Genomic DNA, 25,410 nt, shown 5'->3' with positions numbered 1-25,410 from the left:
AGTAGTATAGTCAGATGATTGCACTTACTTATATGAATACATTTGAATATAAAGAAGTAAAGAAATATTTATTGAAACATTATGAGTGCTTATTTATATTTGATGTTCTAAACTGAGACTTAATAAGTACTATATATTCATACAGATAGGTAAAAATCACTATTCATCTGTGAAAGCAGAGGAGTAGAAGTATGTTTTTTGACAGCCTGAGTCCCATGAGCATTTTGCTGTTAGTAGTGTGGTTTTCTAAAATGGTGAACAACTCTTGGTAAAGTACAGTGTTGTCTTGAATTATATTACGATTGCATTCATGAAAAATTCAGAGCATTACTACAACTACCAAAGAGTATTTTATGTTTATATGCAAAATGGAATTAAGTTCTAGGCTCAAATCAATATAAAGAGATTTTCTACAGCATCATCACGTAGCTGTACCAAGGTCACATGAGGTGAAGAACAAATCTTCATTGTACAAGACAATCCCGATCATGGCACCAAGTCTAGCTCCCCTTCACCCAAATAGTGTACCAACTAAAATCAGAAACATAAATACACCACACATTTCCAAAATGCCTCTAGGGGGCAGCACGGTCTACCTGATGACCTGTGGGCCAGGGTTTATGGTATGCTACCAACAGGTAGGCTAGCAGGTGATAGAGAGTGATGGTCAGAGATACTCCAGGATCATTGAGCACTTCATACTTGGTCTCCACTGTTTTCTTTTTCTTTTTGCCAGTCCTGGACTTGATCTCAGGGCCTGAGCCCTGTCCTTGGACTTTCTCAAGGCTAGAGCTCTACCACTTGAGCCTCAGCACCACTTCCAGCTTTTTTCTATGTATGTGGTACCAAGGAATCGAACCCAGGTCTTCGTGCATGCTAGGCAAGCACTCTACCACTAGGCCAAACTCCTAGCCCTCCACTGTTTTCTTGTGTTTTACTATGCCTTTGTTTGGTCTGTCTTAAAGAGTGTGTAAAAGAAACCAACACCAAAAGGAGATAAATCCATGGCCATAGACTTCCAACAAAGAAAACATCTCAGCAAATGGATAGAACCTGTGTTCACTTCCCCTGGGCAGTGGGTTCTCTCTGAAGAGAACAGAACGTCTAGTTTTGGCAAATCATTTTAGTTTGCTCACTGATGGCCCTAGTGTAAGGCAACACCAGAGTATTTCACAACGTTGAAACATTTGGCCTCTCAGTTGAATGAATCTAAAGAAAACCATTGTCTTGATGGATATAAAGTACACTTCTGGCAAGACCAGTCAAAGCATTGGGGTGAGGTAGTCAACCATTGTATATCCACCCATTCCTTCTTCTATGCAGCCTTAATGATTGACTGAACCCTACTTGTATCTGGGATCATATTTCTTACAAAAAGGAGCAATCATTTCTAGTCATTTCAGGAAAGGTCACTTCCTGAGACAGGAAATGAGTACAGATGGTTGGCACCAGATAGAAAAGATTCTAACCTCTACACTTGAATTTTTTTTTTTTTTAGCGGATCCATCTGAACTTGAAAGAGGGCAGCTGTCCCCTTTTCTGCTCTCAGGCCTGGCCTACAAGGGTCCTGGCCTCACAGGGGCAGCCTGAAGGGAGAGCCCTGAGCCCTCATGGCCAAGTCATAGCTTGTAAAAGAGACTTGATGAGGATCATATTACGCTGTTTATTTCTCTTTTGTTCTCCCCAAACTGTGGTAAAGACTGATCAGAAGTATGTAGCTTGAGCTCAGCTATTCTGTTCCCTGTAGGGACAAGGGTGGGGACAGTAACTGAGACGTCCCAATGGAAAAACCCAGTTACCCTTCTCCACACAGATACAGATTTTCCCTCCACTGCTAAGTGTGGAAGAGCTGGCATCCATCGTAAGGAAAGATGCTAACTTTTCTCTACAGGATCTGGTAGAACTAGGGAAGGCCTTAGTCTTAGATGAACCAGACAGGAATGAATCTTAGGTGAACTTGGAATGAATCTCAAACCCATGGACTAAGCCTACTACCAGGTGGGAAATAATGGAGATCTTGTAGCAAGGAAATTTGATGTTCATACCCATCCTTATGGAGCATACTTCGTTTTTATTTTGCCAAGGGTCAAAGTGGTTCATCAGTTGTTGGTATGGACAAGCCTGCCTTTGAGAGCAGGTGACTCCATCCAGGGATATAACAGATTCGGTGAAGTTGGAGGATAAGGAAGGTATGAAAAGAAAAAAGAGAATGCAAAAAAAAAAAAAAAAAAACCAAAACCGGAAATAGACCAGGTGCCCATAGCTCATGCTTGTAATCTTAACTACTCAGGAGTCTAGGACCTGAAGATCGCAATTCCAAGCCCGCCCTGGCAGAAATGTCCTCATAGACTCTTTGATGAATCACTTGAAAATTGGTAGTAGAGCTGTGGCTCAAAGTAGCAGAGCGCTAATCTTGAGCAGAGTTGCTCAGGGACAGTGCACAGGCCCTGAGTTCAAACCCCGTGACTGGCAAAAAAAAAAAAATAATAAAAAAAAATAACTGAAATAGAAAATAGGTAGCTTCAGGGCTGGGAATTTGGCCTAGTGGTAGAGTGCTTGCCTAGCATGCATGAAGACCCGGGTTCGATTCCTCAGTACCATATACATAGAAAAAAGCCAGAAATGGTGCTGAGGCTCAAGTGGTAAAGCTCTAGCCTTGAGAAAAGTCCAAGGACAGTGCTCAGGCCCTGAGCTCAAGCCCAGGACTGAAAAAAAAAAAGAAAATAGGTAGCTTCTCAAGGATTATTTCATACCATCTCCTCCTGTTCTTAGGAGTCGAGTAAAGATTGTCCCAAGTAGGATCTGAAGCCAGAGGACCTGCATCAGGGTGGGGTCTGGGACAGCTCTGTCTCTTGAGGAAAACTCATATTATTTCCAAACACCCAGAGGAACACGCCTTTCAAAAACATCAATGTAGCCAGGTGGTGGCTCATGCCTGTAATCCTACCTACTCAGGAGGCTGGAATCTGAGGATCGTGGTTCAAAGCCAGCCTGGGCACTAGTCCGTGAGACTCTTATCTCCAATAAACCACCAGAAAACTGGAAGTGGCTCTGTGGCTCAAGGGATAGGGCTGTAGCCTTGAGCTGAAGAGCCTTGGCCCAGAGTTTAAGCCCCACAACTGAAACAAAACAAAAACAAAAAATAAAACATCAGTGTAGGAACATCGATGTCTACCACTCTCTTACTACCTGACCTCTGCTCCTTAGAGTGACCCCCTCAGCCTGGGACATACTTCAGGAGAGAAGCACAGGGCAGACAACCTCTCAACTGAAAAGAAAATCTTGTATGCACAGAGGCAGTGCAGTCCCTCCGTGGTCAGCAGCCTGTCGTGCAGAAGCAAATCACCCACATACCAGGATCCCACCACACAGATTCTAATTTCATTGGCCTAGATAGGATCCAGGCAGGGATGGGCTTTTAAAACTCCCCAAGTAATTCTAATACCCAGCCAGAGCTAAGAGACACTGCTTTATACAATAGGAAAGGCCCCCAGGCTTTCACTCACATCTCAGTTACTCTTAATTTATATGTACTTCTAACAATTCAGTTGTCTGGTTTTCTAGCTGGCATAAGATTTAAAGCAGCACATTTAGAAGGGGGAGAGAAAAGCTGCTAATGAAAAGACAATAAAAGCAGCAAGACACAACACTTGAGAGAGTCTGATCACAAGGGTAAAGATAGAAAACCTATAAAAAGCAAACACAGCACTCAACCTTTCCCCACTCTGGCATATCCTATTTACAGCAGGGCCGGAGTAGATCACTTGAGAGGGAGGAGGAAAAGTGTGGCTTGTAGTCTAAAGGACAAGCGATGTCCATTGACTGGTCATGATGTGTAAGGCATGGGTTGACAGTTGCCATAAGCATTGTCTCATTTAATTCTCAGAGGCCTAAAAGGGAAATAGTATTGGTCCATTTTATAGATGAGAAAACAAAGACTCAGGGAGGATCACTGGCTTGCTGAAAGCAGCATCAGCAGTGAGCTGCAAAGCTAGGATTGTTGTTTTGAAACCAGTTCGTACTACACTCTAGCCCAGGCTGACCTCAGACTTGCAATCCTCCCACCTTACTTCTGGAGCACTGGGATTACAGGCACGTGCCAATGTGGGTACAGCTTGCCAATATAGGTGGCTAGTAAAAAACACTTGGCCAAATGTAGGTTCATTTGGCTAAGAAGCCTGCTGATTTGGCTCAAAAGTTTACATGTGTTTAAAAATGTTGTATCTGCCTATTTAGGCAAGAACTGATTATCTCTAATGATGACCTAATGTCTAAAACTGGATAATCCTCAGTACCCAGATGTTCAAGGTGTTTGCTTTAGGAATAGTTACCTACGTGTACAGATGAGCACACGTACGTATACACACACACACACACACACACACACACACACGTGCTTTTTAGTGTGAAGAAAGAACTGGGCATCCATTTGGGAAATAAATAAATAATACAAGTTATTTCCCAGCTCACACCATTCATCAAAATGAATACCAGATGGCTACAGATGGAAATGAAACCATAAAGGTACTAGAAGAAAATATAAGTGAATATTTTATAATCTTAGGATAGGGAAGGACTTTCTAAACATGTCAACAAAAGCAGAAACCATAGAGGAAAAGATTGATAGATTTGACTACATAAAAAATTAAAAACTTCTGTACATCAAAAACTAGCATAAATTGAAAAAATATTCAACCTCACTAGCATTCAAAGAAAGGCAAATTAAAACAGCAATGAGAGACTTTTTTTTTCTTTGCTGATCAGATTGGCAATGATTAAAAAGAATGATAATACTGAGCTGGCATGGGCAAAGGGAAATCAGCTTTCACATACTGTTGGAGAGAGTGTAAATTGGTACGGTCTTTCTGGAAGGCATTTTAGCAAAATGTAGGGAAAAAAACCAAACAAGAAGGCACCTATATTTGACCTGGTAATTCTGTGCATAAAAATGTATCCCAAGGACAGAAACAATCACACACATGTGCATTAAAATGCAAGACACTTTTTTGTTCACTGTGGTACTCTTTGAAATATTGAAAAACTGGAAGCAATCTAAATGTCTAACAAAAATAAATTAGTCAAATAAATTATGTCATATACATAAAAAATACCAAACTATCATGTATGATGCAACCAATGGAATAAAACAGAGAGACCCCCATTCAGATCCAAATATATACGAGAATTTGACAAATGGAGAATATCAAACCAGTGGGTAAAGGCATATTTTTAATAATTAGTTCTGGTTAGCTGGAAAAAGAGAGACTGGTCAATATTTCACACTGTACATTAGGACAAACTCCAAATGGTCAAAAACATAAATGCAGAACATAAGCTTCTTTATAATCTTGGGATGCTGAGGACTTTCTGAATGTCTCAAAATTTATGTCATGAAATTTCAAAACTGGCCCGGAGTTTGGCCTAGTGGTAGAGTGCTTCCCTAGCATGCACAAAGACCCCAGTTCCATTTCTTGGTATCTTATACATAGAAAAAGCTGGAAGTGGTACTGTGGCTCAAATGGTAGAGTTCTATCCCTGAGAAAGCCCAAGGACAGTGCTCAGGCTCTGAGCACTGGGACTGGCAAAAAAAAATTTTTTTCAAAACTTTCCAGGTGCTAGAAGCTCATACCTATAATCCTAGCTAGTTAGAGGCTGAATTCTGAGGATCACAGTTCAAAGTCAGTCTGACAGGAAAGTCCATGAGTCATTTCTCCAATTAACCACCCCCTCCCCACTGCCTGCGCAAAAAAAAAAAAAAAAAAAAAAGAGCCAAAAGAGGAGCTGTGGCTCAAGTGGTAGGGCACCGGCTTTGAGAACAGAAGTTCAAAAAATAGTACACAGACTCTGAGTTCAATCTGGAGAACAGCACAGAATAACAACAAAACAAAAAATTCAAATTATTTTTTGCAGGTCAAAAGCACCATAAGTAAGCCAGGCATGACAGTATACTGCTGAAATACCAACAGTTCGGGAGACTGAGACAGGAGGCCATCCGGGGTTACACGGTGAGACCTTGTCTACGAAAATCGATCAACTAATTATTACAATTAATTTTACAAAAAAAGCCTTATGCATAATTTATTCATATAAATCAATGGAAACCAACAATCCCATAGAAAAAATATAATATCCATTTTAATGAAAAAGGAACTACTGAGAGCACGTGTGCTAGTTTGTCTTTTAAGCACATAAAAAAGTCCTCAACCTCAATTGGAATGAAAGTAATACCAATTACAGTTGCAACAATATGCTCATTTTTCACTTATCAGATTCTCACATATCAAAAATACACCCGATTGTAGGAAAACAAGCATTCTCATGGATCATGTAGCAGTTTTACAAAATGGTAGATCCTCAAGAAGGAAAGTTGGTATTTTCCATTAAAAAATAATTAAAAAAGGAGAAGATGGTATTTTCCATCAATACATATTTATCCCTTGATTCATCAGCACCACATTGAAAATATATTTGCACATGGTATAAATTATATATAACACAAATTTGTAAAAGCAAAAGATTGGAAATAATCCAAAGACCTGATTATATGGAATTGGTTAGATATATAGCACATACCATGAACTATGAAATGCCAGAAAACTCTCTACCAACCGATAGAAAAAATTCTCTACTGTATGCTATTTGCTAAGGAACTTACCACAGAGGAGGGAAGGACTGTGGAGCTGAGGACTTCTAGGACAGTGAAAAATACTCCATATGAAGCTATAATGGCAGATATGATCCACTGTTACACCTGTCACAGAACATGATACCCTTGCCATTGTATATTTGTCCAAAAGTACAGAATGTACAAGAAGATCAAGGGAGACCTTGGCACAAACTATGGACTTCAGATGACAATGATGGGACAGTATAGACTGCAGCAAATGTATCCGTCTGGTGGTGAGTTTGGATAGTAAAGAAGGCTGCACGTGTGGGGGGGGGTGGAAGATATCCAGGGTATAAGGTGACTCAGAATGTATAGTGTTCATTTATGTGTAAGAATGTATGGGAATGTATTTGCATTTGTTCTGGTTGGTTTTTTGTTGTTGCTGTTGTTGTTTTGTTTTGTCTTGATTGGTCATGGGGCTTGAACTCTGGGCCTGGGAGCTGTCCCTGAGCTTTTCAGCTCAAGACTATCGCTCTACCCCTGGAGCCAGAGCACCATTTCCTGTTTTCTGATGGTTAATTGTAGATAAGAGTCTCATAGACTTTGATAACTGGGCTGCTGAACCGAGATCCTCAGATTTCAGCCTCCTGAGTAGCTAGGATTATAGGCGTGAGCCACCTGTGCCTGGCCTGTTCTGCTTTTTATTTTGTTTTGTTTTTTGCCAGTCTTGGAGTTTGAACTCAGAGCCTGGGCACTGTCCTTGGACACTTTTTGCTCAAGGCTAGAGTTCTGCCATTTGAGCCACAGCACCACTTCAGGCCTTTTCTGAGTATGTGGTACCAAAGAACATGAAGGGATGGGAATTCTCATGGCATGTTTGTTTTGTTCTGTTTGGTTCTAGTGTATGTGATAATAGTACTAGGGCTTGAATTTAGGACTTAGTGCTGTCCCTTAGCTTTTTTGCTTTACCACTTGCACCACAACTCTACTCCCAGCTTTTTGGTGGTTAATTTTCAGAAAGCTCTCACAGGCCTTCTTGCCTGGGCTGGCTTTGAACTACAATGCCCAGATCTCAGCCTCCTGAGTAGCTAGGATTTCAGGTGTAAGCCTCTGGCTCTTGTACAGCATATGTTTTAATATTGTCTTGATTTTTTTAACTATGTGAAAGTGCTATGTATTTTTAAAAGTAAAATTAATTAAGCTGAATGCCAGTGGCTCACATCTGTAATCCTAGCTACTCAGGAGGCTGAGATCTGGGATCATAGTTCAAAGCCAGTCCTGGCAAGAAAGTCCATGAGACTCTTACACTCAGCTAACCACCAAAAAGCTGGAAATGGAGCTGTGATTCACAGTGGTAGAGGGCTAACCTTGAGCACAAAAGATTGGGGACAGTGGCTAGGCCTTAAACTCAAGACCCAGGACTGGCAAGAAAATAAATTAATAAAATACCTAATGGTAGTGATTTATTTGTGTTGACATAAAAAAGGTTTGCGAGGGCCAGGACTTTGGCCTAGTTGTAGAGTGCTTGCCTAGCATGCATGAAGACCCAGGCTTGATTCCTCAGTAACCACATAGAAAAAGCCGGAAGTAGTGCTGAGGTTCAAGTGGCAGAGTGCTAGCCTTGAGAAGGCCCAAGGACAGTGCTCAGGTCCTGAGTTCAAGCCCCAGGACTGGCAGAAACAAAAAAGGTTTGCAATATACATTTAATAAATACAATAGGTCATGGAATTATATATATATGTATATAATTACAGGTTATATACATAATACATATATGTGTATATATACAAATACCAATTTTGTTTTAAATATCATATCACATTCACTGAGAAACAAGAAATTCTATAAGAATACAAACAATATTAAAACTGCTTAGCTCTAGTTGGTGGGATTTAGAGTTTAAGTCATCTTTTTTTGTTGTTGTTTGTTTTTTTGCCTGTCTTGGCTTGAACTCAGGGACTGGGCACTGTCCTTGGGCTTTCTCAATGCTAGAACTTGAGTCACAGCATCATTTCCAGTTTTTTTCTATGTATGTGGTACCAAGAACTTGAACCCAGGTCTTCCTGCATGCTAGGCAAGCACTCTACCACTAGGTGAAACTCCTGGTCCTTGAATCAGCTTTTATTTTCTTATTTTACTGAAATGATCACATTCTTTTCTGTAATTATAAAATAAAAATAAAACGTTTACCATAGATAAGCCTCGAAGAAAACTAGTAGCTTTGGAAAAATACTTCTAATGTAACAAAGCATTTTGGTATCCTTACAAATACTTTAAGAACTCTTGGAAGATATCAGAAAAACAATGTCCCAGGTAGAACCCAAATAGACAAGAGAATTGGTATAAAGCCAGCCTGGCAAGCAAATTCAAGAGACTCTTGTATCATCTATCTAACTATCAAAAAGCTGGGAGTCAATGTTCAACTAATAGAGAACCAACCTTGAGCAAAAAAGCCAAGAAAGAAAGTCAGGTGCCAATGGCTCATGCCTATAATCCTAGCTACTCAGGATGTTGAGATCTGAGGACTGTGGTTAAAAGGTCTTCATGGAAGGCCAGGTGCAATGCTGTTCATGCCTGGAATCTCAACTACTCAGGAAGCAGAGATAAGTATGACACTTCAAGAATAGCCTGATCAAAAAGTTGGTGAGACTCAATCTTAGCAAATAAGCTGAGCATAGTAGCACACATCAGTGATCTCAACTATATAGGAAAGGTAAATAGGAGGAACTAGACTGAGACCTAGGCAAAAAATAAAAGCCCCCATCAAAAGTTAACCTAGCTGGATGCTGGTGGCCCATGACTGAAATCCTAGCTACTCAGGAGGCTGAGATCTGAGGATCTAGGTTTGAAGCCAGCCCAGGCCAGAAAATGTGTGAGACTCTTCAATTAAATACCAGAAAACCAGAAGTAATGCTGTGGCTCAAAGTGGTAGATCTCTAGCTTTGAGCTGAAGAGCTCAGGGATAGCACCCAGGCCCTGAGCTCAAAATCCCAAGACAAACAACAAAAGCCAAGAAAGAGTACAGGCTGTGAGTTCAAGACTCAGTATTGGCACGCACACACACACACACACACACACACACACACACACACACAAATAAAGATGTACATACTTATACAAAATATTACTAGGAAATAATCAAGTGGTAATACTGAAACTTATGATAAGGATAGCCCTTATGCATTAAGGAAAAGAATGCTAGCAAATAGCTGTATCAGACTTACTGACTTGCTTGATATATGTCTTTATGCAGAAGTACACATATATGTTCAAAATAAAGTCTGTGAGGATAATAATATGACTTCTGGATTATAAGATTATAGGCATTCAATTTGTTCTTGTCCTAATTTTTCTTTAATGAAATGTTTGCCTCATAATATAAAATCTAAAAATCATACTTATAGTATCTTCTTGTGGAAATTTTAGCCATTAGTAAGTTCATCATATTGTAATGAAAGTAATGAAAAACTGAAAACAAATAAAATCTGTAACAATAGCCATTATATAATCATTAGGGCATTAAGGTGATGTGTGGATAATTTTAATTTCAGTTACCTTATAAAACAATATTTATTGTTGGGAGAGATTCATGATATGTGAAGATATAAAGATATGTTATGAAGCCAGGTGCCAGTGGCTCATGCCTGTAATCCAAACTACTCAGGAGGCTGAGATCTGAGGATTGTGGTTCTAAACCAGACTGGGCAGAAAAGTCCCCATGAGACTATTACCTCCAACTAACCACTCAAAAACCAGTAGAGGAATTGTGGCTCAAAGTGGTAGAGCACTAACCTTGAGCAAAAGAGCTCAGGACAGTGCCCACATCCTGAGTTCAAGATCCACAACAAACAAACAAACAAACAAAAAACATTAAAAATAATAGCGGACTGGGCGCAGTGGCTCACGCCTGTAATCCTAGCTACTTAGGAGGCTGAGATCTGAGGATCAAGGTTCAAAGCCAGTCTGGGCACAAAAAGACCTGAGACTCTTATCTCCAATTAACCTGTAGAAAATGGGAAGTGGGGCTTGGCTCAAGAGTAGGGTGGTAGCCTTGAGCTGAAGAGCTCAGGGACAGTGCCCAGGCCGAATTCAATCCCCATGACCCACAAAAACAAAATAATAATAATAATAAATAATAATAGCGGGGCCAGGAGTTTGGCCTAGTGGTAGAGAGCTTCCCTAGCATGCATAAAGATCTGGGTTCGATTCCTTGGTACCATACATATAGAAAAAAAAAAAAAGCCAGAAGTGGTGCTGTGGTTCAACTGGTAAGCTGGTGGAGCTCTAGCCTTGAGAAAGTCCAGGACAGTGTTCAGACTCTGAGCTCAAGACCCAGGACTGGCAAAAAAAAAAAAAAATAGCACTTTTAGCTGGGTGCAGTGGCTCAAATCTGTAACCCTAGCTACTCAGGAGGCTGAGATCCGATGGCTCTAAAGTCTGTGAGACTCTTATCTCCAATTAGCCACTAGAAAACTAGAAATGGCACTGTGGATCAAGGGGCAGAGCAGTAGCATTGAGTTGAATAGCTTAGGGACAGCTCCCATGCCCAGAGTTCAAGTGCCATGACCGACAAATAATAATAATTATAATAATAATAATACCAACAGCACTTTTGTGCTAGGGAACTTGTCAACAAAACTGCCCAGTAGTACTCCAACAAAGAGGGCACTCGAGAATTACTGGTATTGCCACTTGCCTTGTGGCAGGTAGCTTAACAGACCTATTAGGACACAAAGTAGGTAGTTCAAGGACAGCATGGACGCTGAGTGGCTGGGACACAAAGTCTCCTAAGGGTCTATTTCTGCCCAAGGCTGTTTTTGGACTGCTTCTATGACATCTTGCTTTGTCATCCTAGACTATACATCCTGTGGAGCCCATTAAAAAGAAGAGAAGCTGTAAAGTAGGGTGTCTCTGTAACCCTCCTCCCCCAAGACAGCCAGGGCAGAGGTATACCCATATTGCTCCCCAACTTCTTCATTTCTCCTAAGAGTTTTGACAACAGCTTCTAAGCATTGCCTCCTGCCCTCAGACCCTTCTCTGTTCAACTGTCTTTCCAAGCTGTCACTCTTCCTGAAATAGAGAAAATTATTTTATTCCTGGTATTAAAATGTGTTATCCAAAAACACTGCTACTCAGACTTTACTGCAGTGGTACACCAATAGCAGACAAAAGAAATGCCTTAAGTTCCCCCAGGGGACTGCATAGCCTGCAGGCCCCACCAACTCACTCAAAGTCTCTTAGAAATCCCCTGAGTCCTCTGAAAAATTCAGGAGAATTTTGCATTCTTTCACAGGATATATCTGAACTTCTTTTAATATGAAGATGTTGAAAATAATTCACCTCAAGGAAAACTGATGATCCTGAAAGGAATATTGTGTTTATCAGAGGCTTCAAGCATCCTCCTTGGAGCAGTTTCTAGACTGTAAAATCTGACTGAGCTCCTGACAGCTGAGGGTCTTTCTATTCTGGCCCTCACAAACCTTTCTGCTTTTTTTTTTTTTCTTGTGACTCTTCTGCACACATTCCAATATCTGGGCTAACTGGACTCCTGTCCCTTCCTGACATGCCAGCTTTTTCCCAACCCCTGAGGGATCACAATGTCTACCTATTGACATCCTACCATCCCCAAAGGCCTTGAGGAAAATCAAACACACCTTACCATGTTAAACCTTCCCTGATGGCTTTGACAGATACGATGTGAGAAGCCATGAAGTGTCGTAAAACAGCCTGGGTTTGGGAAGCCAAAGTGGGGGTGGGAGAGTGTTCAAATCTTGACTCCAACTTAGCAGTAGACAAGTGATTGGTTCACTCCTTTGTGCTTTCACCTATGCTGTTATAGGAATTAAATAAAGATTCAAGTAAATGTGCAGGATCCAGTGTAGGAGTCCTTACACCCTTTCAAACAAGTGTAGAACTTTATCAACATCCCTGCCATAGAAAGCACACATTGATATAGCACACCTTGACACTTCCTGTACAGACTGTTTCCCTTAAATAGATCTGCGGTTCCTGATACCCCTTGAAGCTTCTGGTGCTAGTGATTCAATCAAATGCATATATGAACTAAGTCTAAAAATTTGTTTCTATAAGGCACTTTGAATGCTCAGGGCCTTGGAGTCCTCCCTCTCCTGACTAGATTTAGAGATTTGGAGCTGGGAGCCACCCACCCAGCAAGACCATAAACACCTTGAGACTACACTCCGTCTCCACACTTCACACAGCACCTTACTCAGCGCCCTGTGTTAAGAACACACCTAGTAACTGCTTGTGGCATAAACAGAAGGCTTCAGGCGCATGACAGGGCTTGGGGAGCCTCTCCAAATGAGCTGGTGTGCAGAAAGGGGTCATTGTTATGGGAGGCAGAGAACTGGAGGGAAACAGCACCCCCAGTTGCACCAGCTGGCCTCCAACTTCTGTGTGTGAGCCGATTAAAAAGCACCCTCTCTCTAGTGTCTGGAAACTCCTGCAAGGAAAGTTTGCCGCCCAAAGTTGGCTTTTGACTACAGCCTTAATAAGAGACCTCAGCAGGCTGTGGTGAGAGAGACAATGTCACTTAGAGGAGCAGCTTGAAGCTGCAGTTAGGAGAAGAATTATTTTAATGAATACATTTCCTTTCAATTGTATGGGAATATCAAGATCCCATTAGAATGGGGAAGCAATTAGAACTAATAAAGATGAATGCACAGAGCTTGGTGCGTTCAGAATAACAAGCAGCCAACAAAGGAACTCCAGAGAGCCTGGTCTAATCCAAGTGAACCAGCCGCCAGCAGAGGGGAAAGGCTCTGTTCACTGCTCAAAGCCTCTGTGTCCGCACATTCTCACTGGGGCCAGCAAATGGGGTGAGTTGGGCTTCCGAGGTGGGAGTTACCCCCCATTCGCTGCCCCCACCCAGGCAGCCTCTTGTAGGTTGCGATGGGCTGTTGGCAGCCCCTAGGCAACAGCCATTCAAAGCAGGGCTCTGGCTCCTGGCCAGACTCTTGCCTGCCCCTTGTGCACTGGGCCTCATTGTGTCCAGGTGGCAAATGCCTTCTCACCAACTCCCCTCAGAGGCTTGGAAAGGGGGGTGGGATAGTGAGGAGGGAGAAGGAGTGAATGACATACAGCCCTTGGCCCGCCCCATTGATCCTTCCCCTCCCCCGCAACACCAGCCAGGGTCAATCTTCCTCTGAGTCCAGGGTTATATTACAGACAGTGGTGAGTCACCGGCAGCCAAACACAGAAGTACTGTTGCTTACACAATTGCTCTTCAAACAGCAACAAACAATTTTCATTACCCAAGTCAGATCGAATCATCCGCCTGGCCATCCTGCCTCACTCCCAGCCACTCAGACAGGACCCAACACCTCCTGCTCACTCTGCCCATTCTGCTCCCACAACACTGGGTTCCATTCTGCCTCGGCCTTGGGAGAGGACAAAGCTCATCCCCCTGAATTCTTCTTCCAGCTAGACAAGCTGCACGGCTGTCAAGACGGTCAGGAGAGGCAGAGAAGACACAAACTCGGTCCTGGCACCGTTTGGGGGCCTTGGCTCAGATGAGGCATGGGAGGTGACTTGTTACTCGGCACCTGTGTGAAGAAAGTATTCACAAGTTCGGACTCCATGGCCAAGTTTCAAAGGAATCCAACAAGATAACCTGGCTCCCCACCAAAGTATTCACTGGCCTCTGACGGAGAGTCAGTACTTGACATTTCTTTATTTAATCATTTTTGGCCAGACTTTTTTTTTTCAATGAGGAATGTGTAAATTCATTCCTAAATGTCGGTATAAGAGGTTAGTCACACCCTGACGGGGATTTTCTTATTCCTTACCACTTCTCCTAAATAAAAAAAATATGCGGCATTGCATGTTGTTTCTTGATAGCAGAACACCTTAACAACATGTTTACATATATAGTCTTATTCATACCTCAAAATAACCTTGTAGGATGGGCAAAGGAAGGGTTGATTGCCACATCTAAGCAAGAGGAAACAGTAACCCACAAAGCTTCCGCGTCCAGTGCAAGGTCACAAGACAGGTGAGTAAGGACCAGGCCCATACACCTCCTCCCACACCTCACGGGGTACTAGACATTCCAGCAGAGTTCACCCATGACTCTGCCTCCCCCACATAACGGCCATCCACTCCACACACGAAACTGCACAAAGCCTTGAGAGCTTTCAAAGACTCTAGGCCACAAAGGATCCTCTCTCAAGATGGATCTCAATTTAATAGTCTGTGTTTGTCTCACCAGCCTCTCCAACCCCCAACTAAAGAAATACAGTCTTACTGGGTGTGGTGGCTCATACCTGTCATCTTAGCTACTAAGGAGGCTGGGATATAAAGATAGCAGTTCAAAGCCAGCCCAGGCACTAAAGTCTGTGAGTCTCTTATCTCCAATTAACCACTAGAAGTGGAGCTGTGGCTCAAGGGTAGGGTGGTAGCTTTGAGCTGAAGAGTTCAGGGACAGCACCCAGACCCAGAGTTTAAGTCCCACAACTAAAAAAAGAAAAAGAAATATAGTTTCTCTCCCAGTTTATAGCTAGGCAATATTATTATTATTATTATTATTATTATTATTATTATTATTATTTTGTGGGTCCTGGGCTTCTTTTGCTCATGGCTAGCACTCTATTACTTGAGCCACAGCACCACTTTCAGTGTTTTCTGTTTATGTGATACTGAGAAATCAAACCGAGGGCTTTATGCATACCAGGAAAGCACTTCACAACTAAGTCACATTCCAACACAAAATTTTGTGTGTGTGTATGTGTGTGTGTGTGTGTGCCAGTCTTAGGGTTTGAACTCAGGGCCTGGGCACCATCCTTGGGCTTTCTCAAGATCAGTGCTCTACTACTTGAGCCACAGCATCACTTCTGGCCTTTTCGGTGTATGCGGTACCAAGGACTCAAACCCAGGGCTTTGTGCATGCTAGGCAAGCACTCTATCACTAGGCCATGCTCCCAGACCCCAAGAATTATTGGTTTTTCCAGTGCATGGTAGAAAACAATCTAAGCTAGAGAAATGAATCCAAGGTCTGGAAAATATAAGTAAGTCATTTCCTACTGCTCACCACCTCCCACACCTAAAGATAGATTCATCTAATTTTTGAAAGGTTTCTTTTCTTTTGTAACTTTTGAGTATCATTTATGCCTGTAAGGTGGATAGGTGTGAAAGTACATAGGTTGGTAAGGTTTTCTTGTGTAGGGGGAAGGGAAGCAGGTGGGAGGTTGTGTGTGCAAGACTTGAGGTTTCAACTCAAGGTCTAGGCACTGTCCCTGAGCTTTTGTGCTCAAGGCTAGTACTCTACCACTTGAGCTACAGCACCATTTTTGGCTTTTGGAGAATAGTTAACTGGTGATAAGAGTCTCTTAGACTTTCTTTCCTCTTTCCTGGGCTGATTTTGAGCCTTGATCCTCAGATCTCAGTCTCTTGTGTAACGATTATAATTGTGAGCCACCAGGCTAGTCTAGTAAGTCTTGACAAGTATACTCCTATACTCAAGATACACAGCACTTCCATGGCCACAGAAGGTTTTAAATGCCCTTCCCAGTCAATAACACCTCTGTGTCATTTTTTTTTTGCCAATCCTGGAGCATGAACTCAGGACCTGGGCACTGTTCTTGGGCTTTCTCAAGGCTTGTGCTCTAGCACTTGAGCCACAGCACCATTTCTGGCTTTTTCTAGGCAAGTACTCCTCCACTAGGTCATGTTTCTGGTCCCTGTGTCATTTCTATCACATATATTAGTTTAACTCCATTCAGGAAAATGGAGTCATATGGTGTGCATATAATCTTTTGTATCTTTCTTCTCTTGTTAAGCATAACCCCTGTGGGGGTCATCAATGAGTATCAGAAATTAGCTCCACTTTTAAAAAAATATGGTTGTATTTTAGGTTTTTAAAAGCCCATCTATGTTATAGTGATGATTTGTCCCTTTCCATTTGGCATATCTTTTTTTTTTTTTTCTTTTGGTGGGTCATGGGGCTTGAACTCAACCTGGGCATTGTCCCTGAGCTCTTCAGCTCAAGGCTATCACCCTACCCTTGAACCAAGCCCCACTTCTCTTTTTCTAGGGGCTAATTAGAGATAAGAGTCTCAGGTCCTTTTGTGCCAGGGCTGGCTTTGAACCTTGATCCTCAGATCTCAGTCTCCTGAGTAGCTAAATTACAGGTGTGAGCCACCGTCCCTGGCTCTATTCAGCATATCTTGTGCATGCTTCTTTCCATATATGTTCCTCCTGCATATTTCCTTGACTAATCCTCCAGTGATGAAAAAAAGATCAGTGGATTATTTTGTCTCAGGCACTATCCTTTTAGGTAAGGGCAGCTAACCAGATAATCTAGCACAGAGGTCATAAATGCAAGCTTCAGGGAAGACAGATTTGGGTTTGTTTTTCTGGTCTAGCAAACAATAGATAGGTAGTCTGAGACAGGTGATTTAACCTTTTCATGACTGCTTTCCCATTTGTAAAATGATGATAATAATACCTTCCTAATAGGGATTTGTGAGGACTAAATTATATTGTACATAAAATGTTTGGCACAATGCAAACTAATAATAGTCTCAAGCTAGAGTATAATAAGTAACTTCCTGCTTCTTCACACACTTTCAGTTTTTGTTAGTAGTTAATATTAATGGGTAGATATTTTTGAAAGCTGGGATTTTTTTTACTTGATTACTTTTTTTTTTTTTTTTGCCAGTTCTAGGGACTGAACTCAGGGCCTGAGCACTGTCTTTGGGCTTTCCTCAAGTCTAGCGTTCTACCACTTGAGCTACAGCACCACTTCCAGCTTTTCTATTATGTGGTACCAAGGAATTGAACCTGGGTCTTTGTGCATGCTAGGCAAGCACTCTACCACTAGGCAAACTCCCAGGCCCTTGATTACTTTTTATTATTTTTTGAAATAGGGTTTCACTGTTTCTCCCAAGCTGACCTCAAACTCTCAATCCTCCGGCCCCAAAGTCTTGAGTACTGGATTGTATGCAGGAATTAGACACCTACATGTGACTTTTATTTATTTATTTATTTATTTTTGGTTGACAGTTCTAGCGCTTGAACGTAGGGCCTAGGCACTGTCCCTGAACTTTTTTGCTCAAGGTTACCACTCTACCATTTGAACCACAGCCCCATTTCCAGATTTTTAGGTGATTTTTAGAGATAAGAGTCTAATGGACTACCCTGCTTGGGCTGGCTTTGAACCATGATTTATCTCAGCCCCCTGAGTAGCTAGGCATATAGGTGTGAGCTAACAGTGGCCAGGCTTGTGGCTCTATTGTTTAAAGCCTTAAACAATTTCTTGTTTAAAATCTATTTACTTAAAATAACTACTATTTCCTAAGGAAAAATGTAAAGCCTTCCATCATTTATTCATTGACAATTACTTATTGTGTGCCAACTTTAGATTTCTTTAAAACTTAAAGACAGCTTTTAGGATTTTTTGTTCAGGGAGGGTAAGAAGATAAAAAATATATCTAATACAGAGCGAAATCTGATAAATAATAATAACATTTAGCATCTCTTAATGTAGTAGAAAAGAACTCAGTCTCTGGAATCATAATATATATTTTAAATCCCAACTGTACAATGCTGAACAGGTACTTATCCCCTTTTTGTCCTACCACATCTGTAAAATAGGGATACAGCACTAACCCAGAAAGGCTCCAGTATCAGCACGCTTAAAAATGCAATAATTAATAGCTAAGGGGTATTGGAAGCTCATGGTGTGCCAAGCACTGTACTACATGTTTATGTACATTATATAATCTCCAGAATGTGGATACTACTGTAATACCTATTTTCCTGATAGGACAATGAAAGGGCAGGGAGTTCATGCAAACTGCCTAAAGTACACAGTTAGCAAACAGCAATTGCTATAGGAAATGAGGATGATGATAATGGTACTAAGTTTAATGAGAAGCAAATGATTCAGTAAATGTGGATGCTAAATAAATACAAGTTTGTATATATTAAATAAAAAACTAGGGGATGGGAATGTGGCTTAGTGGTAGAGTGCTTGCCTAGCATACATGAAATCCTGGGTTGGATTCCTCAGTCAGTACCACATAAACAAACAAACAAACATAAAAACCAGAAGTGCTGTGTGGCTGAAGTGGTAGAGTGCTAGCCTTAAGGAAAAAAAAAAAAAAAAGCTCAGGAACAGTGCCCAGTCTCTGAGTTCAAACTCCAGAACTGGCAAATAAATAAGAAAATTGCACTTTATAGTTACATAACACAATACACATTTTAGAGATGACAGCAAATTAATTCTATATATGATGGCTAAGGAGACTTTGAAAAGCTGATGAGGGGGCAATAAGCTGGAATTTGAACTGAGGGTCTTATGCTTGAGACATAGTTCCTTTTGCTTTAGGCTATTTTTTCAGATAGGGTCTTTTGCTTTTTGTCAAAGGGCCAGGTCTGACATTCTAATCGAAGATGCTTATGTAGCTGGGATTATAGATTTGAACTACTATGCCTGGCTTTGTTTGTTGAAATGAGGTCTCACTCACTTTTCACTTAGGCTGATGTCAAATCACAGTCTTCCAATTTCCACCTCCTGAGTAAATGTGACCATCTCGTTAGAAGCCACTATGCCTGGCCTGGAAAGGTGATGTTTAAGTTGATCCCTAAGAACTGGCCACACATTTGAAGAGGTGAGAGATGTCAGAAGAGGAATGAGCGAGGTGGGGAGGAAGGGAAGGAAGGAGGTGGGGAGAGTGCACTTGGGGTGTGTTAAAAGATAAAATGGGAGTAGTTAAGTTTGACCGGGGCAAGAAAACAAAATAGCACCCTTCCCTTTCTTCGCACTAGGCAATACTCCTGCCAGTTGCATAAGGCCTATCTATGTAGATGCTAAATAAACACAAATTGCTCAATGTGCCTCTTCCGTGTGTGTCCTCAGTGTATCTTTTATCACGGTCCCATCTCCTGCAGAGTGCTGTCCCTACCCTCTCCCACCTGGAAGCGCTCTCTGGGCACCTCCAAGCGCCAGGCTGGCTCCGGGTTGCAGTCTTCACTGCAGTATCATCCTCCCCAATGCCATCAGACAGGGCAGAGCTCCGAGCCTTCCCCCAGGGTCTCCAGGATCCACTTCTCCACCGGGCCCACGCAGCCCTGGTCTGCAGCCTTCGCCTTCGGGCGCTTTTCACCTGTGCCACACTGAAGCCTTCCAAATGCACGATGGGCCCATCTGCACCCAAACACCAGCCGCCAGAGCTGGGCTGGGCGCCACGCTCGGTTCATTCTCCACCGCATGCCTTGCGGGAAGAGCCCTGCGAGGGGTCCCCTTCCTCCCCGCATGTCCCCCTCCTTCCCCCGGCTGAGCCCCACCCACCCCACAAGCTGTCCCTTCAGGACTCTGCTCCCACCATCTCTGGCGCCTACTTCAGCCCAGACACACCCCCCTGCCCACAGACGGCCGGAAGCGGAAGTCCTTTGCAGGGCACCTGGGTCGCCATCTTGGCTGAGGTGGCCGGAAGTGGCGGTGCGGCGCGCACAGAGTCTGCGCGGCCATGGCCCCCTCGCGCGTCCGTCCGTCCGTCCGTCGTCCGGGACGCCCTAGGGTCGTGAGCGGGGGTGGGTGCGGCTCCTCCTGGTGGCTGCCGCCCCGGCACCCCCACCCCCGCCGGGAGCCCCTGCCCGCTCCCGCCCCGCCCCCGCCGGCCCCGAGCGCTAGGCCGTGGCCGCCAGGGCCCCGCCGGGCCGTGGCCGCTGCCGTGTCTGTCGGTGAAGGACAGGAAGGGGCTCCCGTCACCCGGCGGAGACGGTGAGGTAAACGCTTTCGAGACCCCGTCCCCGCCAAGGCGGCCCATGGAAACCTCCTGAACAGCCTGAGGAGGATCCGGCGGGGAGCGGGTCCCGGATCAGGTCCCCCCCACCCCAGGCACCAGCGCCCGGGAGCCCCCGCCGGGAGAGAGAGCTCAGCCCACGGCAGGTGCCTCACACCAGTCCACCAAGCGTGAGTTCTCTTGGGGGCCCACAAGCAACCTGGAAACCAACAAGAAGAAGGATCTGTAGCCGGGCATCAAGAGAAAGAACGCCAGCACGGGCCAGGACCAGGGCTGCATGTGTGGAGTGGAGCCAGGGCCAGAGCCAGTAGAAGGACCCACCTGTCTTGGTGAGGCCTGTGGGGGGAAGACCCAGAAGAAGGAAGGGTCCTCTGGGGATGGAAGCCATTGTCCTCAGTCTTAAGTATTGTACATCATCTCTGAAGAAACTGTAACTCCATAATATTTAGGTCTTGTGTCTTGTTAGATTTTGTTACTTTTAATATATGGTTAAATCCTGTTGGATTTTGTTGTAGTGTTTTGCTGGTTTTGTAAAATGGATTGGGAAAAAAAAACAAAACCTACATTTTATTCTGTGATCCTGACCACATTCCTCAGTATTATAATGCTGTGTTTAAATGGTTTGTAAAAGCTCAGCTCTATGACAAACTAGAAGGGGGAGGTAGGGGTAGCTGATTTGTCTAGCCTCCAAAACTCTTTCTTGTATTTAAAAAAGAAGAAAAAAAAATCATGTACTTCTGTTTGTTTAGCTAGTCTATCATTTAGAAAAAAAATAAAATGCAGCAAACTACAAGTAGACCCAGTATCCTTAATAAATTAATTATGTTGAGTATCTCGTGTTTTGTGATGAACTGCTTTGGCCATTTGGGGTTAGAATGTGGCCTATCTTTTTTTTTTTTTAATCTAGCAAGCAAACCAAAAGTTGCAATACAGTGACTTGAAGGCCACAAAGTGATATCTAATCCAGCTGAAGTGGTTGGGAGAGGCTTTTTGAGGTGACTCTTAAGACTTTGGGGCAGAGGAAAGGACATTGAGGAGAGGTAAGAGACTTGGGGGAATAGAGGAAGAAGAGGTAGGAAGAGCTGGGGGTGATATTAAAAAGGACACAGGCTCACAGTTGCTCAGTAACACGGACAAAGACTTGATACACAGCAGATTTACAAAATAGTCTACTCTTGTTTCGGGGCAAGTTCTTAGAGTACACAGGGTTGTCCCCTTCATCTCCTTTATCCCAGCCTCCACAAGTTTCCCTATTTTGTCAAATCCCTATTAGATCACATCAGGTAACATTCCTGTGTGGATGGAGAGTACATACAATGGCTCCTACTTCCAAGAATTCTACTAAGCACTCTCCCCAGGCACAGAGAACACAATGCTCTCTTCCATGTTTTTGTATGTTGCTTTCCACCTGCCACTCCCATAGAGTGCAGACGTGTAGCAAATCCTGCACATTCTTAATACCCATGAGGAGTCATCTACAAGCTGTGCTGCAATGCCTGCCACCCTCACTTAGGGGTTAATCCTGTATATGTCCCCTTAACAGGAGCTTAACAGGAGTGGAATCCACACCAGAAATGGCTTTGTGGTACCATGTAACCTTTCCTATGGCTGCCATAATGAGAAGAGCTGCTTTCTTTTCTCTCAAGTTTCTGCTTCCAGTTTTTTCCAAATATTTGAGTTGACATTGAACATAAATTACATAGATCCAGGAATCAAACAAATCACTATCTCCTCATATAAAAAAGACTTTTTACTTGTCATTAAAACACTGTTTCTGAGGGCTGGGAGCATAGCCTAGTGGTAGAGTGCTCACCTGGCATGCATGAAGCCCTAGGTTCAATTTCCACATACACAGAAAAAGCCAGAAATGGTGCTGTGGCTCAAGTGGCAAAGCACTGGCCTTGAGCAAAAAGTGTGCAAGGATAGTGCCAGGCCCTGAGTTCAAGCTCCAGGACTAGTCAAGAAAAAAATATTGCTTCTGAGTAGTTTATAATTCATTCAACACACACATATGTTGTGTATATGCATATATATATATAATTCATTCAACAAATAAAAATGTTGAATGCCCTCTATGCCAATGACCTTCTTGAGTACCGAGCTAGTGGAATGAGAGGAGTGATCTTGCCATCAAAGAGCAAAAGTGATCATTTTTCTCATTTGTATTTTCTCAGAGTGGCTGACAGGTCAATAGAATGTGTTGTTTTAGTTACCACAACTCCTAAAATCACAAGTAATTGTTTTCAATTGCCACTGTGGTCTGGAAAACAATGAGGTAGAATAAATGCATTTCCCATTTTAATCCCAAAGGAATGTAAATTGACACACAACAGAGATGCCTGCATACCCATAGTTATAGCTGCACCATTCACAATAGCCAAACTTCAGAATCAGCCTGGGTGTCCATCAACTACTGATAAAATTTGGTATATTTAAATACCAGAGTGTTAAACACCAGAGTGTTATTCAGCCAAAAAGAAGAGTGAAGGTGACATTTGCAGGAAAATGAAGCTGAAGTTCATTGTGGAAATAAGCCAGACTCAAAGACAATACAACTATGTTTTCTCTCATATGAAGAATCTAAACCAAAAAAGAAAAAAAACAAAAACAAAAACTGTGGATCTGCTTGGATGGACAAGCAGGAAGAGGGGGAGGGCAAAAGTAAATGGGGATGGAGTGTGTGTGTATGACCAAAGTATTTAGTGTGCATGTATAAATTTTGAGTAATAAAACCTATTAAAATTCTTTTTAAAAGCGGGGAGGGACAAAGTAATAGAGTGAATTTTTTCAAAGAACAAAGGGACACATCACAATAAGACCCCATAGTAAAATTAATGTAAATTAATTTAGAAAAAGATGGCTAAAAATAAGCATGAGGCCCTGAGTTCGAACCAAAATAAGCTTATTATCCCAAAGCTTAAGAGGTGGATGTAGGAGGATTATATGAGACTGCCTAGGCTAAAGCATGAGACTCAGTCTGAAAAGCAAACTAAAAATAAAAGGACTGGGTATATAGCTCAACTGGTAAAGTGTTTGCCTCCTATGTTCTAAACCCATACCACACACACAAAAAGTTTAAACACAATAAATACTCATTTTACCAAGGAGAGATAGCTTTGCTCAGGGTCATACACACAAAGACAGGACTAACAACAAGATTAATAACAGAGGGGCCGGGAGTTTGGCCTAGTGATAGAGTGCTTGCCTAGCATGCACGAAGACCCGGGTTCAATTCCTTGGTACCACATACATAGCAAAAAGCCGGAAGTGGTGCTGAGGCTCAAGTGGTAGAGCTCTAGCCTTGAGAAAGTCCAAGGACAGTGCTCAGGCCCTGAACTCAAGCCCAGGACTGGCAAAAAAAAAAAAATTAATAACATTTAATGTCCAAAGGTAATTGGTGAGGGGTGGGGGGCTAAGTGCTTTCTACAAGGATACTGCAAAGATTACTAAATATCTCAATTTTAAAGGTAGTTATGATTGTAAAACTTGCCAGTTACTCAGATCTCAAGATGGCAACTTTTTCATGCTTTACATGTTTCTAAGAGTTTTGCAGGGTAGATTGTATCTTCCATTTTGCACTGAGGAATCGGAGAAGCTATAAAAGTCTCACCACAGCCTGTGACAGGGACTGGAGCTGAAGTGTGACTGAGTCAAGTGTCTACGCTTTTCACTATTTTAGATTTCCTTCTTGGAACTACTTCCAGACTTATCATCTGTCACTGGACTCATCTTTCTTCAGACACTGCTGTCTCTCTGGAGATACAAGTAAGGGGACTGCAGGAGCCAAGGCGATTACATAAGACTCTGGCCCTCAGGAGAGCAAAAGAGAGGTGAAAATGACATTGGGAGATTATCTGAACATTGATTCCAATTCCGACTGCTCTCTCTGGGTTCTCAAGTGCTTACTACATGCAGACTGTGTAATTTTGCTAAAACTTAAAATGTTTTACCTTGTAGGCCATGTTTCCTTAGTCTGTAGCCAGCCCTCCCCAATAAGCCTCACATTAATTTTTCATGCCATGGAACAATCAAATAACATTTGTGGACCTGCAAATGTGATTCCTAGTGTTATTTCCAGATGGTACAGAGGCTGGCAGAACCCATCCCCTTGCCTCAGGAAGAAAGACCTCCTATGTTACAGATGCCATCTTCAGCTTCTCAGAAGTACTGAGCGTGGCCTCCGGGCCCATGTGTGCAGGACATATTGGCCATGGCGAGGGCAGGAAATGAGTTTCCTCATTGCTCATGGCCATTCACACTAGGGAGAAGGAAGGTCCAGATCCTCCTCTCCTCTTCTTTCAGACACATAGAGTGAAATCCTCCCGTGTGAAACACTGTTTGGGGCAGGGAAGGATTTTGTTGAGAGAGTGATGGCAGCTGGATTGCTCCAGATCATACTTCTTCTAGTGCAACTAGAAATCAAAGCAGTGAAAGAAGTGCCCTTGAAAACCATCAATCATGTCTTGGACAACGGAAAAGTCTCAGGTCAGCCACAAATTTTGCAAGGATCACTACTCCTTCCCTGCTTCTTTTATGCTGTGTTGAGTATCCAAAGCCTTTCACATTGTAAGTAAATGCTTAATAACTGAGCTGAATCCCAGTCCGTGTCTGTGTGTGTGTGTGCATGCACTAGAGTTTGAACTCAGAGCCTTACACTCTCCTTTTTTGTTGTTGTTCAAGACTGGTACTCTACCACTTGAGCCACACCTCTACTTGTGGTATTTTGTTGGTTAATTGGAGATTAACCAACAAACCATGGACTTTTCTGGGCTGGCTTTGAATCTTGATCCTAGGATCTCAGCCTCTTGAGTAGCTAGGATTTCAGGCATGAGCCACTAGCACCTGGCTCAGACACTGGTTTTTCTTGAAACAGGATATTGCTATGGATCCCAGGGTGGCCTTAAGTTTGAGATCCTCTGCCTCTGCATCCTGATTGCTAGGAGTTGAGGTATAGGTTACCACCCAGGTGCTCCAGGGATTTTGACACCAGAGTCAGGACTTTTGACCTGCTGGAACTTGGAGAACAGGCTCAAGTTA

At 42.8% G+C, this 25,410-nt stretch overlaps 1 long non-coding RNA gene across 1 annotated transcript; it reads left to right on the top strand.

Moving 5' to 3' along the window:
* The first annotated feature begins 21,217 nt into the window (after positions 1-21,217).
* On the top strand, positions 21,218-24,968 carry LOC150069036 (uncharacterized). The gene is made up of 2 exons (XR_016537375.1): positions 21,218-21,413; positions 24,053-24,968. It is a non-coding gene; the product is annotated as an uncharacterized LOC150069036 (long non-coding RNA).
* The last annotated feature ends 442 nt before the right edge of the window (positions 24,969-25,410 follow it).

The sequence above is a fragment of the Megascapheus bottae genome, chromosome 1 (assembly GCF_031878675.1).
Source record: "Megascapheus bottae isolate mThoBot1 chromosome 1, mThoBot2.hap1, whole genome shotgun sequence".
NCBI classification, from domain to species: domain Eukaryota; kingdom Metazoa; phylum Chordata; class Mammalia; order Rodentia; family Geomyidae; genus Megascapheus; species Megascapheus bottae.
This window is presented reverse-complemented; position numbering and strand designations above follow the sequence as displayed.